The sequence below is a fragment of the Canis lupus genome, chromosome 14 (assembly GCF_011100685.1).
Source record: "Canis lupus familiaris isolate Mischka breed German Shepherd chromosome 14, alternate assembly UU_Cfam_GSD_1.0, whole genome shotgun sequence".
NCBI lineage: Eukaryota > Metazoa > Chordata > Mammalia > Carnivora > Canidae > Canis > Canis lupus.
Window position 1 is genome coordinate 23,805,632 of NC_049235.1, and position 13,930 is coordinate 23,819,561.

Consider the following 13,930-nt stretch of genomic DNA (forward strand, 5'->3'; position numbering starts at 1 on the left):
TGCAGTATCATTAGGAAATAGAAATCTATCAAATGTTTTCTCCCTGAGAAGGCAGTAGCAGTTGTGAGAATGGAGGAGGTAGGAATTTAAGGGAATTGGTTTTGGAATATTTGAATGAAGGTGAGGATGCAGAAGGAGTCTTATTGAAGAGAAAATAGATTTGTGTAAATGATAGACTATCTGGGAAGTCAGCAGCCAGAGGATTAGCAACAAAAGATATTAACACTAATCTTTATATTAATAAAAATAGAGAAACACTAACAAAGTAATCCTGAGCACACACATACATTGAAAAAATCATTTGTCAATTTCAGAAATATGAACTGTCTTCTTAGGGACTACTGTTTAAATATCATCTGCCTAAAGAGAGTAAGTTTCAGTTGGATTCTGATTGGCAAGTTCTTCCCTACTTTTTTTTTAAGAAAGATTTTTTTTTTTTTTTAAGATTCCACCCATCTATCCACGACAGACACACACATGCACAGAGAGAGGCAGAGACACAGGCAGAGGGAGAAGGAGGCACCATGGTGGGGAGCCCAATGTGGGACTCAATCCCTGGTCTCCAGGATCAGGCCCTGGGCTCAAGGACGGCACTAAACCGCTGAGCCACCCTGGCTGCCTGCTACTTCTTTTCTCTTTGTGAAGATCTGTTCCAACTGCCAATGCCTGAGAGTTCAGAGTTTTAAAAAAGGGAAAAGGGTATCTGGCTGGCTCAGTGGTTGAGCATCTGCTTTTGGCTCATGTCATGATCCCAGGGTCCTGGGATTGAGTCCTGCATAGGCTCCCCACTGGGAGCCTGCTTCTGCCCCTCTCTCTGTGTCTCTCATGAATAAATAAATTAAAAAAAATTTAAAGGTAAAGGTGAGAAACACTATTACTCAGATTTGAGCCTGTGACAATGACAATGGCTTTGATATAATTCTTCCTAGTGTAAAGGGCATCATAGAGCTGGTTTCATTTTTTTTTTTCTTTTTAATAATGATCATAGAACAGAGAAAGCACTAGAAAGGGAATTTGAAGATGCTAGACAGAGTTCTAATTCCTCCATAAAATAGCTAGGAACTAACTGGAGTCCCTCGGTTTCATCAACTGTTCAGGTGAGATGCCATAAGGTCCCCCAAATCCAAAACCATGCATTGGCCTAGAATGAGACAGAGCACATTTGCTTAAACCAATGGTGACATCTGGTGGCCAGATATGCTAATGACGCCTCCAAGTTTCCCAGAGTTTTTAAAAATGGCTGCTTTTTCCAGGAGAAAATGCTCCAAGGTCTAATTGGGAATCTTCTTGTTCAGATTTGTTCTCTCTAGTTTATTTTTTGTATTATGAGGTTTCTTTTCAAATAGTGAATAAACAACATGCTTTTCAGTGAAGGATTATTTGATAATCTTTTTCTTTTAAATGCAATACTATAAACAGAGCTTTCATTTCCTCTGGCCCTGGAGCTACCCTTCTGAAGCGGATGCTGCTGCTGTCGTACAATTGCCGGTCTTAGTGTGAGCTGTTAAAAAACAAACTGGGGCATATTAAAGTTTTAAGAGTTTATCTGTGCAAAAAACTATTTTAAGTGATTGTCAGGTTTCAGCCAGGACAAACAATAACTATTCCTGGCAGTACTGAACAACCTCATGGAGGCAAAAGCTGTCACCAAAAGGGGTACAAAATATAATATCCTTTCAAGATCCAGAGCCACCACCAAAGATAAGCAAGGAGAAAACAAACAACAGCAACAAACCCAAAACTCAATTCCACTGAGAGCAGGCAACAGGCAGCAGGACCCTAGAAGCAAGTAGAGTGCTATCCACACCGTGTCAGCTGTAGCTAGTTGCAAATGGGGTGCAACCTGTCTGCCTAGCCTTATTTTTGGAGCTCCGGACTTGATGGCTGCTGATAAGCCAAGTTCTCAGGACACAAAATGAGGCAAATAAGGAGGTAATGGCTGTCCCGGGACAGAGGATCAACAACCAGTGGGCACTTTATTTTTTTTATTTTTTTTTTTTTTATTTATGATAGTCACATAGAGAGAGAGAGAGAGGGAGGCAGAGACACAGGCAGAGGGAGAAGCAGGCTCCATGCACCGGGAGCCCGACGTGGGATTCGATCCCGGGTCTCCAGGATCGCGCCCTGGGCCAAAGGCAGGCGCCAAACCGCTGCGCCACCCAGGGATCCCCCAGTGGGCACTTTAGAGCAAATTCACAGTCACAATTCAAAGTTGTAATCCTGATTTTTGTTTGTTTGTTTGTTTTTGGCCTGCCAACCTAGATTTGGAAAAGAAGGACCTGAAATTGCCGGTTCCTCTCTCGATCAGGCAATTGGGTGCCTCAGAGACCCAGGAGCGCTGCCAGGTGGGGACTGTGATCTTCTAGCTCTGGCCCTTTCCCTGACAGCTGTGGAGCAAGTGGAGTGTTCCCGCGGGTCTCCTCCCAGTCATCAGAAACTGTAGAGGAGGAGAAACAATCTTGCCTTGGCCTTTTCCTGTGAGTGCTTGGTTTAGCCCTTGTTAGCTCTATAGCACCTCAAAATGGGTAAGTTTATCTGGGTTTAAAGTTCTCTATGGTGGCCACTGAATTTCAAGATGATCTTCATTGAGGTTCTCCTGCTTTTACAGCCTTAACATTTTATTATTCACTTGAGGCCTCATACTGGACCCAGTTTAAGTTGATCCAGTCTGACGTCCAGTTTCCAAGGCAGATTCAGGCCATCGCTGGACCTGGTCCAGTTTCCAAGTCAGACCCAGTCTGTTCCTGGACCTGATCTGGTTTCCACGTCAGACCCGGTGTCCCTGGACCTGGTTTCCTAGCTGGACCCAAAACACATCCCCAGGTATGTCCAGTTTCTAAGTTCAATGCAGACTGACACTCCAGCTGGGTTTTGGACCCGGTCTGGGAAATGAAATGCTCAGTTTGAAAGCTCCTGACATGGATGCTGCAGGGATAGGGTCCTAGAGGGGCTCAGCCAGGACCTCCAGAGGCAGCAAGTTGGCAAGGTCCACAGGGAGCCCAAGAGGCACCATGATTGCTCCTGGAGCCGGTGGGGGTCTCCTTTATTTCCCCTCATATGACCCTGGAAGATAAGCTGGAGGGTGTTACAAATTTTAAGAGTTTATTTGAGCAAAAACTGATTCAAATCAGTCAGCTTCCAATCTAGCAGAGGGAAAGGAGCTCCAAGGAGCTGTGCAGAATGAACAACTTTTACAGGTAGAGGGAATGGGAACAAGGAATTTATGCCACGTTGGTTATTGCAAATCACTTTCCTTTAGGGAATGGCAAAACCCGTTAGATTATTTGACCAAGGCTGATCAGGTGATTCCTGATGGACTGGTGTAAAATTGAATTTTTGGGAAAGCTTAAACTGTAAGGAAGTTGTTTTTTTTTTTTTAAGATTTTGTGTGTTTATTCATGAGAGACATAGAGAGAGGCAGAGAGGGAGGAAAAGCAGGCTCCATGCAGGGAGCCTGACTCAGAACTCGATCCCAGGACTCCGGGATCATGCCCTGAGCCGAAGGCGGATGCTCAACCACTGAGCCACTCAGGCGTCCCAACCGTAAGAAAGTTAAATCTTGGTTTGGTGACATGAAGTAGCATAAACAACTCCATGTTGGTCCCATTGCCTTGTTTTTTAGCAACACTTAAACATTAGCTTATTTATTCCCTCACTTATTCAGTTCATTTTTTTTTGTCAGCCTCTGTTGGAGCAGCAGGGATTCAGAAACAAAGCCACACCCTTCAACCAACTGAAGTTTCTGGCATAGAACCTGGAGACACACTAGCCTGGGTTTGGGCTCTTTTTTGTAAATATGGACAGTGTCAGGGCAAGTCTTGATTTCCATTTTGTTAGTATTTCCTGGTTTGCCCCTGATGGGGGTGACAGCCTTTCCCTGCCTTCTGAATCCTAGCTCTCTTCCTCCCCATCGACTCTTAGTTTCTATTCAGGAAAGAATGAATGAGCAAATATACTTTTAGGGGATGCTTATGCTCCCTCTTCCTGCCCCATTGAATAGCCATGACTTATGATGTGTAGAATTCCACTATTCCTTTTGTGCAGTGACACCACCTTGGGCTGAGTCCTGCTCCAGGTTACTTGGCTTCTTCAGAATTCCCCCCTTCTCAGTCTCTGTCATAGTGCTCTGTTTTTCTTTTTTTCCAGACATTTAGCATTATTTGCAATAATCATCTTTATTAATTTGTCTCTTGCTGGTTTTTTTTCCCCCATGATATAAGATGAGAAACCTGAATCTCAGCACATCTTAAAGAATTTTCCTGAAATATAGTTCTTTGCCATGTGCCAGACTGTCTCAACTCTGGAAGAGTGAGCCCCTCCCTATCCAATGCCTCCTCTTCAGCTCCTTCTTCCTTAACTGCCATCTATAGTTTCTGGGTTGTTTGTGGACAAGAACGTGGATCCAGTGAGAGAAAATGTGGAGAGAGCCTCTCTGTCCTCTGGATCCTTATCCACTGTGGCTTATGGAACAGGAAATAGAGTCATAGGAGTGTGTGCATTGAGTTTAGTTTTTCCAGGAACACTGACAGGTGGTTCAAACAGAAATCTGAATTATTTATAAGAGACTGTAAAAAAATATTTGCTTTAGAAACTCTTACTATTTTAAGCTGGAATCATTTATAGTCTCTATTATTTAGAGCTACAGTTGGCCTTACCAGCATTTATTCTTTAGTACATTGAGTCAGTGAGCCTTAATTCAGCAGATTCTATGGTAATGAACCAGATTAGGTTCTTTTCTTTTTTTTTTTTCAAAGATTTATTTATTTATTATTTTAGAGAGAGAGAGTGAGCATGGGAGGGAAGGGGAATTTCATGAAAACTCCCCACTGAGCACAGAGCCCAACTCAGAGTTCCATCCCAAGACTCTGAGATCATGACTTGAGCTGAAACCAAGAGTCAGATCCTCAGCCAACTGTACCCCCAGATTAGGTTATTTTCTTAGCACTTAGGAGTTACAGTGAATTTGATAGACTCAACAGTGGTACTTTTAAAATATTGCTTTCTCATTCATGTTCCTCTGTATAGTCTAGGGAGAGGATGAATTATGGAGCACACAACAGTGGTATAGAGGATGGCCTGTTACTGCTTCCCAAATTGTAAGGTATGCATGTGCCAGCACCTGGTAGTAGTGCCTGTCACACAGATGTTCAATATACCATTGTTAACTGGCTGCTTGAGTGAATTCTATGATGCTATCTTCCTGCTTAAAATCTTCCAAGGGCCTCCTCACCTCACTCATGCAGCCCTATCTGCACTGGTGTTTTTTTTTTTTTTTTTTTAATATTTTATTTACTTATTCATGAAAGACACAGAGAGACAGAGGCAGAAATACAGGCAGAGAGAGAAGTAGGCTCCACGCAGGGAGTCTGATGACGTGGGACTGGATCCTGAGACTCTAGGATCACACCCTGAGCCTAAGGCAGGCGCTCAACTGCTGAGCCACCCAGGCGTCCCAGCACTGGTGTTTTTTAAAGTCTCTTCTGTCTGAGAACTTTTGCACATAATTTCCCTCTGCCCAGAATATACTTTTCTTTGTCCTTCTTCGAGTCCCAGTTCAAATGTGCCTTCTAAAGGGTTAATAAAATTTTTGTTAAATAAAATTTTTTTTCTTAGTTTATGGGTCACATAATTCTGATTTCTTATTTTGTTGATAATCTCTCTGCTGCTATAGGCTTCACTATATAGAAGTAAACGTAGTTACTTTGTTGTTTGTTGTGGCGTCCTGGATAGACTAAGACACCATGTTCTCAGGTGCTGCACTGTCATCCCTAAATCTAAGGTCCATCATCTCTGGCCTGGACTATTCTTGCCCTCTTATATTTGTTCCTCCACATTGCAACCAAAGTGAACTTGAAAAATAAATCAGTTCAGGGCGTGGTCCCAGTGTCATGGGATCCAGTCCCACATCAGGCTCTTTGAGGGAGCCTGCTTCTCCCTCTGCCTATGTCTCTGCCTCTCTCTCCCTGTGTCTCTCATGAATAAATAAATAAAACCTTAAAATAGTCTGTCCTAGTTACAGTTCTGGTTCTGTTATAAACAGGCCCATGTGATGATAATGATGAAATCTCTCTGGCTCTTAGTTTCCTTATCCAAAAAATAGGAATAATAAAGCATTTATCTTATAGGCTTGTTTAAATGATTAAATGAGTTTATATTTGTGAAGAACTTAGTCTAAGTGCATAATGCTATATTTGAACTTTTAAAATATAATAACTAAAACTCCTATTGTTTCTTATTACCCAGACTCAACACAGAGCCATGAATTTCTAAGGCTCTGTGTTATCTTGTTTCTTGCCTCTCTCTTCACACTGGCTGCTTACGACTCCTGCCTTCTCACTATTCAGACCATGAGTCTTTCCTCTGCCTTCCAGTTTTAGAACCTGCTTATACCAAAGCCTGGTACATTTTTCTCCAGACCTCTGTTTAGTTCTGTCCTTTCCAACTGAGGTCTCTATTAAAACATTGCCTCTTCTGAGGAAACTTCCCTGACTACCTTACCCTCATAAACATCTAATTGTACTCTATTCCTGTACCTTTATTATTTTTTTCCTTAATAGTTGCCAAAATCGATCTGTAATTATCTTGTTAATTGGTTTATTGTTTACTTCCTGCCCTCCACAACCCCAAGATATCTCCATGATATCAAGCACTTTGTCTGCCTGGTTTATCTTTATTTTTCCATGGTATAGAATAGTGCCTGGCATCTAGTAGGTGCTCTACCAACATTTGTTGAATAAATTGCCCATCTTATGGCAATTCTTCTCCATATGGTGGAATTATTACCATTTCCTTCTTCTTGGCTAATGCATGAAATCTATGGCATAAATTAATCTTCTAAATGATATGTATTTAGTATGGAGTAAGCAAATTCTAAGCTCACATGATTAGAAATTGTTTTGACCTCTCATAGCTACAGGTTTCAGGGCCTTCCCCCCACCTTTTTTTTTTTTTTCTTAAATTTATTTATGATAGTCACAGAGAGAGAGAGAGAGAGAGACAGAGAGAGAGAGGCAGAGGGAGAAGCAGGCTCCATGCACCGGGAGCCCGATGTGGGATTCGATCCCGGGTCTCCAGGATCGCGCCCTGGGCCAAAGGCAGACGCCAAACCGCTGCGCCACCCAGGGATCCCTCCCCCAACCTTTTTGTATTCTTAGTGGCCTGGGTTAATGAAATAGGTCTGTAGTCTAATTTTTTTTCAGTCAATACCACTTTTATTAAATCATTATGTAAAAATGCTATCTCTGGTCTTCCCTGATAAATGTAATTTGAATTCCTTGGAATAGTTGAAGAAGATAAAGAAGGAAGGAAATTAAGGCTGGGATGTTTTCTCAAGACTTAGACCCTAACATACCTTGAGGAATTTATATTTTGATTCATATGTATTTTATTAATTTGGTAAGAATGGAGTATAGTGATAGACTACTTTAGTGTTACATACAAAACTATAGAAGTATATGGAGGAGGGAAGCACTCATCCTGACTGGACAGGGCTTTGGACTTAATTGGTGAGCTTTTATTTTATTTATTTATTTATTTTTATTTTTTATTTTTTATTTTATTTATTTTTTATTTTTATTTTTTTTTTTTAATTGGTGAGCTTTTAAAATGAATGAGATAATCAGAAGTCCTCCACATCAAAATCTATAGGGCAGTGATGAGACATCAATATTAGCATCATGTATGTACTAGAAAGGCTATCTGCAGTGACCTCTATATTTCTGGGAAAAAATTCCATGCCTATAAGTTGTCATAATCTTCTAGGATTTTGCTTTGGTTTTAGCATCTAATTTCTTTAGCTACATTTTTTTGGTCACTTTGGCCAAGCATCTGTCAGAAGTAGTCCTAAAGCAAAGTGATCCAAAAGCTGCCCAGGGCGTTTGGAAGGGCTTCATAGATGAGGACATTAAGGAGATCATATAAACATAACCCCCTCCCCTCAGCTCTGGCCCATACTAAGAATACCTCCTGGTTTCATGTAAATGAATCTTTGATTCTTCCAGTCCTGGTTTGTGTATGTTTTCCATCAACTTTTGAAACAGTGGTATATTGGGTTTAGAACATTTCCTCTGCTGAATCTACTGGCCTGGTCATTGTTAGCTATTAATTTACTTACAGCAATGTGCAATGTAAAATAGAATATAAAACATTTTGTCAAGCCTATCAGAATGCAAGATTTCTGTGTTATGTCTCTGACTTCTAGCCAGTTGCTAGAAACTTTGCGTACCTATTTTGTAATATAATGGTTGGATTTTTAACGAAAACAGATTAAGTTTATACTCACAACAAAACTTGTCATTAATTTAAACAGTTATGTGGTAGACAGATGATGTGATGGTGACTCCCAAAGGTTCTCCATTTCCTGGTGCACAAGCCTTGTGTAATACCTTCCCTTTGTGTGTTTTGGGACCTGTCATTTGCTTCTAACCAGCAAATAAGCCAGAGGTGTTGAGATGTCACTCCCATGATTAAGTTACATTATATTGTGACAAGCCTGGGCCAGACTTAATCAGATGAAAGGCCCTGAAAGAGGGTCTGGGCCTTCTCTAGGGTGAGAGACTCTCCTGCTAGAGTAGAGGAAGCAAGTTCCTATGATGTGACCTGGTTTTGAAGAGAGTTCTCTGGTAGGGAACATACAGTCCCACAACTATAAGGAACTAAATTCTGCCAACAACCAAGTAAGCTTAGCAGAGGACCCTGAACTTCAGGAAGGAACATACCCAGTTAATACCTTGATTGCAACTTTGTGGAGAGAACCCAGCTAAACTGTGCTCTGGCTCCTAAAACAAGTACCAATTCTGTTCTCGTGCACACACAAAACATCATAAACTACTTTTGTGTTGTCAAATGGGCACAACTGGCTTGGTAATTATTATCTCTTCAGTAAGGAATTTCTTGAAGGTTGCCTGTGGGTGCTACTCACTGTGGTCAGCAGTGCCTTGGAAGGCATCTTCCCTTAGACAAGTCCTGGTTGGAGAAATGATAAATGCCTTTCTCTTTGGCTCTGGTAGATGCCACTTCTTTGGGTCTTTAACAAATGAGACTTCACACGGTTCTAGATGTAACTGGGAGCCCTAAGAAAACCATTAGAAACCCAACTGAGGATTTTCTATGTGTCTGAAACTGAGGGTAAGAAATAAGTCTGTCCTGATACCCTCTCTCTTTCCCTCATCTCTGGGGTCTGGTAGAAACTTAAGCAGATGAGACTGGCCTAACAAGAAGAAAGCATTGCAATAAAGCAAAGGAAACCAGTCCATTTTCACACATGTAAAATAGAACAAATTGCTATTATCAAACAACTAAATGAATTTAAATATAAGTGAATGATTATTCAGTGCACAGACCATTTGAGATATAGTTGACTATTCAGAGAGTGACAGAAATTCCATTTAGAATTATTGAGGTCCCCTTCTAAGATATGCCTACATGGCAAGCATATGCATCCTCAAAGATGGAACCTAACCTCAGCCATCCTTCCATTTATTCTTGGCCCGACCTTGTCTTCTACCTCAGTCTCTTGAATCTCAAAGATGGAATGAAGCTTATCACTTGGTGGAAAATGCAGGGTGAAAATCTGATGGTTTGATTTTAGGTAGTGTCACAAACTGTTTCAAACTCATCCCCTCAAATTGGTGTCATCATATTATCATGGCATCAAAATGGCCGCATCAAAGCAGCTTTATCAATAGATCATACACTCAAAGAGCATGAATATATTGCCTCAATACAAGAGTAGTTTTTAAATCCTCTGCCCTTGTGAATATGCCTCCCTGACACTCACACTAATTAAATCAAATCAATTATAACCCAGCGATGATTTAGCTCCAAGTCTAGCACATCAACAGCTGTTTGTTTATATCAGTTATCAGAGCAGAGGCTACTAAGCTGTATATGTAATCTAGATGGCACTTTCTAAACAATGTAGATCAATTTAATGTGGATTCACTATGGTAAATGGTTCATAGTGGAATAATAATGTCAAACCTATAATTAATGATGTCTACAAAAGGAAAGGAACATTACAAGAGTAAATATCTTAATTGAGTTATTAAAATTCTTCAGATGAACCAATTCAGTTAACAGTTATTTATTTGAGTGTCTCCTGTGTATCAGGCATTGAGGGGTATAAGGAGTGAAAAAATGGACAAAAAATTTCCCTGTCTTTATGGAGCTCTCATTTCTGTGAGAGGGTCAGGTGAAACACTGAACGTTAAATGTGTATGTGTCAAAAAGTGATAAGTGCTATAAAGAAAAATAATGCAAGAAATGAGAACATTTCACTTCTAATCTGTCAGCAAATTCTGATGGTTTTACTATTAAAATATATTGGAAACCAACTACTTTTGCCATGTCCACTACTCAGGTCAACCCACCAATAATATATCAAGGGCAGAATAATGTCATAGCTTCTAGATTGGTCACCCTGTTTTATCGTGGCCCTTTTCAGTATATTTTTAATAGAGCTTCCAGTCATCCTGCTAAAAAGAAAGTTAGATAATTTATCTCTTCTAAACTCTCCAGTGGTCACCCAAAGTAAATGGTCAAGGCTTTATAATAGCCATCAAAGCCCTGAATTATCTGGTCTTTGTTTTCTTTTTATATTCATCTCTTATTAGCCTTACCTCTCTCGAGCCCTACTGGCCTGCTTGCTCTTGCATAAATACCAAATATCCTGCCTCTGGGCCTTTGTTCTTGTTGCCCCTCTGTCTAGAAATCATCACATTTATTCCTTTTTGCTTTGACTATCACAGTTTCCAGGGATCCCTGGGTGGCGCAGCGGTTTGGCACCTGCCTTTGGCCCAGGGCGCGATCCTGGAGACCCGGGATCGAATCCCATGTCGGGCTCCCGGTGCATGGAGCCTGCTTCTCCCTCTGCCTATGTCTCTGCCTCTCTCTCTCTCTCTGTGACTATCATAAATAAATAAAAATTAAAAAAAAAAAAAGAATATCACAGTTTCCAAATCATCTCTGGTCCTAACAGGAAATAGCCCATTCAAATTGGGTAATTTGAAGAGAGTTTTGCAGATGCATGAGCAGGGTGTAGAGAAAGCACTGGGTCTAGTGCCATAGAGAACAAGGGGTGAGGTGAGGGGACTGAGTTACCAGGGCCTGGACATGGTGATGCTGTGTAAAGAGGGCTGCTGAGGCCATAGGGGGAAGGATGCAGCCAGCCGGTGGGGACCCCCACAAGGCAGGAGGTGGAGGAATAACCACCCTGACCTCACTTCTCTAATCTGCTGGTGCTCCCCATTGGAACCCCTTGAAAGCCAGTGGGCAAGGCAGCTTAGTTAGCTTTCTGGGGCTGGGACCAGAGTAAACAACAATATGTTTCCTTGTCTCTCAGACAAGGAAAAGATGAAAGATCGACAATATGCAGCTTGTCAGACAAAACAAAATAGAACTTCTGCCAAAAAGATTAAAGGGGCTTCCCTGTGTGTGTTTGCACCCTCCTCTCTCTCCACCTGTTTTGATTTTCTGTGGATGAGCCACATGATGATTTAAGATGCATTTAGCATTTAGTAGTTTTTGCAGCAGGCTATTTAATTCAGGCATTCTTGTTCCTATACTGTCATTCCCACTCAACAGGCCTATGAGGTGCCAAGAACTAGGTTAGAAGTTGTTGGGAAGACAGGTTAAGGTGGGAACTCAATCCTTATCTTGGAAGAACTTGCAGTGTAGTTAGGGGAATAGGAAAAACCCATAATAGTGAGCAAATCAAGATGTATGATTATACATGTGGTAGGAATTCCAAAGATGGCCATCATTGAGGAATTGGTTGAGAGGTAAGTTTTCTTGGAGAGGACAGTGCAGGGGAGCTGTATTTTGAAGGTGGGTGGGGTAGAAAGGAAAGCATTGTAGGTGACCAGAATAAGCAAAAAAGTGATAGTTGGAGCCCAGATATTTGGGGCCAGAACAAATATTACTCAGTAAGCAAGATAGAACCAGACAGAGATGCTCTTAAATCTAGTTTAAGGAAAAAATGTCATAGAACAAGTCACTGGGGAATGAGTTAGACTTACTTTTTCATTTGTTGCCCTAATAAATCTAGAAGAACATCATGGGTGAAATAAGAACAATTCCTAATGTTGACTTTCTTTATTAACGTAGAATCTTTAAATGTGACCTAGTGAATCTAGTAATTTTTGTTAGTTTTTCTAACTGCCTAAATGCAAGAAGGTGCTGACTTAGAATCTTGAAATAATTAGGTTGTTGGATTTACATAAATTAATATGGTTGCAGGAATTTAATCGATTCAAACATCTTGAGACTGAATAGTTAATTAACTGACAGTTAAAAATAGGAATTCATAGTATCATTATACTCAGGGATATGAAAACAGTTGTGATGTATTTCACATTTTAAATGTCTTTACAAACAATTGTAAGCATCAGTATCATGTTATTTATGTAAAATAGGTTCTTTAGTTTTTCGTGATTTTGTGTTCTTAGGATTTCTATAATGAAATTTCAGTACTCTTACTTGGCACTTCCTTGAAATTCTTTTTGACTGAATTAAAAATGTCTCTTTCATCTGTACCATTAGTTCATTTACCAAGTCTACCAGACCTTGTTTTGAAGAAGGAATAGAGATTACAAACTGGCAGTTGACCCCATCACAATCTCCAATAAATTCAGAGGATGGAAAGAAAAGAACATCAGAATCCTTTATCCACCAAGTCCTGTTATATGTGTGATCTTACTGCTGTTCATAGCAACCTAGATAGAAGGTTAATATCATCTTCACTTTAAAATTTGAAGGGCAGTCCCAGTGGCTCAGCAGTTTAGCGCTGCCTTCAGCCCAGGGTGTGATCCTGGAGACCTGGGATCGGGTCCCATGTCCGGCTCCCCGCAAGGAGCCTGCTTCTCCCTCTGCCTATGTCTCCGCCTCTCTCCCTCTGTGTCTCTCATGAATAAATAAATAAAATCTTAAAAAAAAAACAATTTGAGGAAACTAAAGCTCAGAGAGAATACATTGGCTAATGTCAGACAGCTATGAAGAGATGGAGCTAGGATTTGAACCAGGGACCATCCAACTCTTTATCTCAAATCTCACTACTTTTATTTTAACATAATCTAACTTTGTTGAATTAATTCTTAGAAGCTCACAACACTTCTTATTAGAATCTCACAAATATTTCATAGACATTGATGCCTCTTACCTCAGGGAATACCAAAGTCATAAAAAATACAGAACTACAGGGGTGCCTGGGTGGCTCAGTTGGTTAAACGACCAGCTCTTGATTTCAGTTCAGATCATGATTCAAGGGTCATGATCTCAGGGTTATGAAATCAAGCCCTGTGTCAGGCTCCACTCTCAGACTGAAGTCTGCCTAATTCCCGCACCACCTGTCCCATCCCAGACTTGCATGAGTGCTCTCTGTCTGTTTCTCTCTCTCTCAAATAAATAAATAAATCTTTTTAAAAATACACAACTACACATATCCTACTCTCCTAGACCCAGATAGGAATTAGGGCTAATGTCTAGGTTTTCTCAAATCACCTAGAAAGTAAAAGGAAATGATGGAATACAGTAAGTAGAAATTGACCTTGCATTTTTTTTTTCTCAATTTCTTTCTGCTTTGGGAGCCTGGTTTTGTTTTTTGGTCATGATTAATACATTTATCAGTTTCTGTGTGGGCGTATGTGTATGTGTGTTACAAAGTTTTGATATGGGAAGGGTGAGGTAGGCACAGGAGAGTTTCAACTTTATGTAGAAAGAGATTCATTCCAGTCAGCCAGTAAATTAAGTCTCTCCAAATCCTTTCATGTTTGAGTACAGAGTGCCTGGTCTGGGCTGACCATACTGCAGAAACTCTGAAAGATATGAGGGAAGATAAAGATATGGCCCTGCCCTCAAGTTGTTTCGTGTTTGGTAGGGTTTAAGACAATGCACATAAACATCCTCAAGTTGTTGTTGTTGTTGTTGTGTGTGT

General features: G+C 40.6%; 1 protein-coding gene across 4 annotated transcripts in view; it reads left to right on the forward strand.

The window, feature by feature from the left end:
* The window catches only part of NXPH1 (neurexophilin 1), a 433,511-nt gene that overhangs the window by 33,672 nt on the left and 385,909 nt on the right, over positions 1-13,930 (forward strand). For 2 of the 4 annotated variants that reach the window (XR_005369461.1, XR_005369460.1), the window contains exons 8-10: positions 2,263-2,823; positions 3,683-3,774; positions 5,026-5,101. The gene's annotated coding sequence lies outside the window, so the exon portion shown is untranslated. The remainder of the gene's footprint in view (positions 1-2,262; positions 2,824-3,682; positions 3,775-5,025; positions 5,102-13,930) is intronic. The other 2 variants (XR_005369459.1, XM_038556945.1) reach the window with 1 other exon arrangement.